General features: G+C 33.5%; 1 protein-coding gene across 2 annotated transcripts in view; it reads left to right on the forward strand.

The window, feature by feature from the left end:
* LOC110459910 (four-jointed box protein 1-like) overlaps window positions 1-6,095 on the forward strand; it is a 92,017-nt gene that overhangs the window by 24,145 nt on the left and 61,777 nt on the right. The window contains exon 1 of one of the 2 annotated variants that reach the window (XM_021512408.1): window positions 5,496-5,676. The exons of the other annotated variant lie outside the window; for it this stretch is intronic. The gene's annotated coding sequence lies outside the window, so the exon portion shown is untranslated. Of the gene's footprint in view, window positions 1-5,495; window positions 5,677-6,095 lie in introns of those variants that run through there. 2 annotated transcript variants of the gene reach the window in all.

Consider the following 6,095-nt stretch of genomic DNA (forward strand, 5'->3'; position numbering starts at 1 on the left):
CCCCCCCCCCCCCCCCCCATATATATATATATATCTTCCCCACACCCCTACCCTGCTTTGTATCCTATTGCATTAAGTGTAAAAAGTCAGTTATTTGCAATTGATAAATTACAAACATTATTTCCAATACGTTCCAACAATCACATCCAGTCGATATATCCCATAATGTTATTTTATGTTAATGGTTCCGAACAAGCCAAGCATTTAATGAAAAACAGCATCATAACCCATGTGCCTTAAATTATGCCGTGTAATCATAGGACCGATTCATATTCTACAGCCCAACCTAATTACGGCAGGCAAATGGTTTAATATCGGTATCAAAGACACATTAAAATAAACCAACAGAGTCTTTCTCTAATAAATTGAAAATAAAATGAAACATGACTCGTTAGACATTTATATATGTTTACACACATTCATGAACACCTGGATTTTTACCTGACCAACTCCCATTGGTGTCTAAATCAAAATAAATGAGCCAGTCAACATATTAACGCTCAGGTGGAAATCATGGAGAAATAAAATGAGGAAATTATACAGGGCAACAAGGACGGTTTTTACGCTACCTTATAGACACTGACCAAGCGTGTCAGTAGCGCAAGGGAAATAATGCACAAGTGTTTTAAACCAATGGAAATCATTTCATCGCGAAATTTCAACTCCCAATAATGCATGCATGTGTTTAGCCATTGAAGCACAGACTGGCAGTGTCATATATACTGATTGAGATTTTTGTCAGGAAGTATTTTTAAATATGAATATCAAACATGTCTCTCATCATAAAATTGTTTGTATGTCAATATGTATCTGTTTATTCTGAAATCATAGCTTAAAGCAGTTTCTTGTAGTTTTGTTGCCTTCAATTCAATGGAATATGTGCTCAACAAATGTGGTCACATTTGAAATTTTTAACTCTTATAGTTTTAAAGATGTATTAAACTCGATATTTTGCCGTGGTTTTTAGCTGTCAATCTCAAACTTAACCAATGACAAGGGGAATATTACCTCAATGAACAAGCAAGAATGGACAAATAGAAAAACAAAATATTGTAAAAAAAAAGTAGATCATGATTCAAATGGTACACAAGTGCGTTTTTTCTTTCTTAACTCATTCACCCCTGAAGACACATTTGAACTCCTCCAATTCAAAGGTTGGAATAGTTCATTATGAATGTTCAGGGGTGAATGAGTTAACGGAAGTACCTAGCTGTTGGTTGAAGCTTCACAATTCAGTTACATTCACATGTAAAATAATCTTGAAACCTGGTGAACCTGCATTTTCTGGATCTTTACATCAGTAGAGATACCAGCGTAATTTCGACATGAAGACATCTGCTCGATTTCAAAAAGTAAAAATCCCGCCGACTTGCAAAGGATGAAAGAGGAAATGAAACGAAAGGCCTCGGTTTCTGGTTATTTCTTTATCGTTTCAAAGACAACTCTGGTGACCTTTTTACACGGCAGCCCGAGTGCCAGCGCATTTTCTCTCATCTACTAACGCTTCTGCTCGCATGACTTCCTCCCAAATGTACCCAACTGCTCCTCGGTATATACACTACAAACAGAAACAGGTTCAAATTTATCGAATTTCTTATCTACGAAATTAGTTTCTTGATATGTAAATTACTATTTCCTTCTTTGTACAGATGAGTTAGTAATTTGTGGCAGAATGTATACAACCAGGAGAAACCTGGCCAGCAGTCTCCCTTACATAAGACCGTGTACTATATCTGTATAGAAATCCATATGACACTGCCAGAAGCAAGCTTTTGAAACAAATATTTTTTTACGTAAATATGTAAAATATGTTAAGAGAATATAGAAAAATTCAAACATCTCACAAATATATTTATCTGATTATATGAGGGATATGTATCTCTTAACATTACGTATGTTTATTTCAAATCTCACAAAACTAAGCAAGGGAAAAAAATAAAATTAAGAAATGCCTGAGTTTTATATCATTTTTCAAATATTAAAAATTCTTCACAATTGTGATCACAGTACCATGGATTACTAAGAAATCTTCATACTTCATTTTTTTTTAAATTCTAAATAAAAAGAACACTCATTTTCCCACAGTATACATATATAAATTTGATATTTAATGGTTTGTATACAAGACCTCATGTACTTTCCCCTTTTCCAGCAGATTTAAACGCCTGGTGAACAATCAAACATATTGTATACGTAAGGTTACATTTTATCATATCGTGAACGCATGTAAAAATTATTCATACCGAAATCTTGACGTGTAGCTAATTTCTTTTTCTGCCTGGCTGTTTTTCTTTCACTTCAAGCTGTATCATTTTACATGTCATGTGTGAATTTTTGTTAGACTCTAACGAGCAGCAGTCATGTGAGGAAATTTAATAATAACGTACTTGTGTAGCTGTTTTCACCTATGACATGTGACAAAGGGCTCTCGTTCCTTTTTACCTTCATCAAATAACAAAGCCTGGTTAAAAAAACTGACAACACTTGAGGAAACTTCAACCTGATTATTTTCTCGGCTTTTACACGATACATGTCATTTTTCTTGCCCACATTTGATGTAATTTCAGATGGTTGTTCTTAAAACTAGAATTTCCACTTCGATGTTACAGAATTTATGGCTTCAGTCTTCGACAGGGGCTGTGAAGCTCAAGGGCAGGAATTGTTTTATCAAACTGGCGAAGAACCAAGGGGTGTATATTTTCACAGCTTAAGTGCCCTTTTTTCTCCTTTGAATTGCACAAAAGTAATCATTACAAGCCTGTAGCCACCACAAATGTGAGTGCACTAGTTGTTATTAAGCACACTTCTGGTAAAAACTGTACAATACACATTCCAAACCTGCTTTAACTGGGATTAGTAACACCCTGATTTTACACTGATATATCATGTATACAATACATAAATAACTTATACATACAATAAACATTTAACACTGATATATCATGTATACAATAATACATAAATCACATACACATACAATAATCATTTTACTATGATATATCATGTATACAATAATACATAAATCACATATACACACAATAATCATTTTACACTGGTATATCATGTATACAATAATACATAAATCACATATACACACAATAATCATTTTACACTGGTTTATCATGTATACAATACATAAATAACTTATACATACAATAAACATTTTACCCTGATATATCATGTATCCAATAATACATAAATCATATATACATACAATCTTAATTTTACACTGAAATATCATGTATACAATAATACATAAATCACATATACATACAATAATCATTTTACACTGATATATCATGTATACAATAATACATAAATCACATATACATACAATAAACATTTCACACTGATGTTTATACAATATCATTTTAATAATCTCCTGTTTCCTTTATGTCCCTTTCCCATCTCTCTCCCCCAGTCCTCTTTAAGTCTTACTCCTTTGCTCTTCGGATTTCCACCCTATAACATTCCTTCCCTTTTACCTATATTTTCCCTATACATCCCTTCGTTCTTTACAACATTATACAACCATTTATGTTCTCCTTGGCTTTATACATTTTGTCTATACACTAAAATACTTGTCCTTCCCTGACCCCCATACATCTCCCTGTCATCAGACACACATCTGGTCTATATGTAACACCTGGGCTTTCAGATCCTCTCCCTCCCCTACTCTTAAGTTCCTCTGTCACCACCTTCTCCCCCTACCCCTTCATCAGTTTCCTTGCCTGTATACATATACATATACCCTTATGTTTTCCTTTGGAACACCTGGTATTCAAACTTCCTCCAAAACGTTAACCATCAGCATGAAGTGTTAATTAGCCCCATTGGTGATTCTAGCGGAAATTACCTGTCCTGACACATTACTCCAGAACCCTAAATGTATACAGACATACTATTTTTTACCAGACTTCTATTTTGATATCCAAGAACTGACATCTCTTAGTCAACAGGAAATTACCCTTTACTTTTAAAAAACTGTTCAGGTGTTGACTATTTAGGTACCTCCCAGAATTCACCAGACCAGCTGTCCTTACCAAAGAGTTCAACAGTAAGAATAATATTGTCGACTTAAGGCTGTATGCTGCTTGACTTTAACATTTTAACTCCTTTCCAAAGAGTTCAACAGTAAGAATAACATTGTTAACTTAAAGCTGTTTGTTACTTAATTTTAACATTTTAACTCCTTTCCAAAGAGTTCAACAGAAAGAATAATATTGTCAACTTAAGGCTGTATGCTACTTGATAATTAAGTCTTTTCAAAAAGAGTTCAATAGTAAGAATAATATTGTACCATTACTTAATTGTAATTTCTTCACTAATTGATGACACTTGTAGGACAGAAACAAGAATGCATACAGATGCATTATCAAGACTCAAGTTACTGGAGTATTGAAGTGCTGCCAACATAATGGATATAGACCGAGAACAAGATTGTTGGAAAAAAGCTAACAGCTGCATAAAAATATCCCCAGAAAGTTAATAATGAGATGTTACTGAGAATGACAAGTATCTCTTCAAATGACTTTTTCAATAAAAAAATGCCAGATCAGACTCTGTAACAAAACTACTGACATTGAAAGATAACACTTCAGAGTGTAACAATTAATCTGACTGCCATTATGCCCTCTGACAATTAAAAGATTCTCTAGATTTGAAGTGTGTTGGTCTTCTTTTTCTTCTTAATTAATATATATATATATTTTCATGGCAGGGCTATTTTTCCTAGCTAATATACACTAAGGCCAAACAGCAAAGTTAACATTACAGTGAATATTTTATATCAAGTCACAATGGAAAAATCAAAAAAAAAATCCACAAAGTTTAGAAATTACTTCCACCAACATTGAAAAAAATACAAATTTTGCATATTTTTTTTTTTAATATTAATGAGGTAAATCAAATAAAAGCATTCATCAATAAGTCAGCAAAAAATTGTTTTGCTTTGGTTATGACAGATACCAGTTACAGCATTTATTTGAGAGGATTTCATGAATTAAAAAATTCTTTATGATATAATTTTTTCTCATCACCTGGTGTGTTTTGTATGTAATTTCACGAGACACTGGTAGCGCTGTGTGTGAATCCGTAGGTTTACCATATCTTAACTTTAATCATCTGTAGATAGTCAGATGTCATTTAACGTTTTCTGAGCTTTTCTCACTCTACTTCTATAAATTGTATGAGATATATCGCCAGTGGATGTCTGTAATTGTCAAACAGTTTCATCAGAGATGTTATCGTCAAATTCTATATTACTGTACAGAAAACCGGAAATGATATTCTAAGTTTTATAAAACCTTAGATAGCAAGCACACACATACAGAAATGTCTTAAATTTTTTATGAAAAAAACAAATTTATGCAGCTTGATATCATAACTTTGTTTAACAATATACAATGAAGAATTACATATTTGTCCATGCTTGAGCGAGTATTCATGAATAGATGGGACTTGTTGGCGTACCTGTTGTGCAAGATACAAGGGTATGAGATTTCGCTATTGTATTGTCTTGATTCTGTATCACTGACTCAGGTGTCTTATACACTCAACCACAGGTGTTCAACAAACTATTCTCCAAATCCTCGTTGAAATAACTTGTACACAAGACGTATTCTGACTGGGATAGTTACAAATTGCACACAGCTGAGACGAGCTCCTCCTCTTCAGGTATGTGATTTTGAAATCAATTTTCACGTTTTTCGGCTTCTTTCCTCACTTCTAAACCAAACTGATACATTTTGTCTGCCAATTCAAGGGTGTTTGAAGGAGGAAACAGTTTAAAGGAGGAAAACAAACTCTAATATTAAAGTGTTTTTATTATCAGAACCATTAACATATAGTCTCCAACGTTCAACACTCGAACCACAAGGCAACGACAAGATTTACCATTAACTAGGTCCAATTTACATAGAACACAAAACCGTTCTATTCCGACATCCTGGTTCATACAGTTTCCAGGTTATGTTTCATTTGGACAGATTTAGAATATAAAGACTTCTGTTTGGACATATTTGCAGTTATAAAGGATTTGGTTTGAATAGATTTTCAAATTGTAGGGAGTAGGTAAAGGGGGGGAGGGGGGGGGG

Source organism: Mizuhopecten yessoensis, unplaced genomic scaffold (assembly GCF_002113885.1).
Source record: "Mizuhopecten yessoensis strain PY_sf001 unplaced genomic scaffold, ASM211388v2 scaffold10275, whole genome shotgun sequence".
Classification (NCBI taxonomy): Eukaryota; Metazoa; Mollusca; class Bivalvia; order Pectinida; family Pectinidae; genus Mizuhopecten; species Mizuhopecten yessoensis.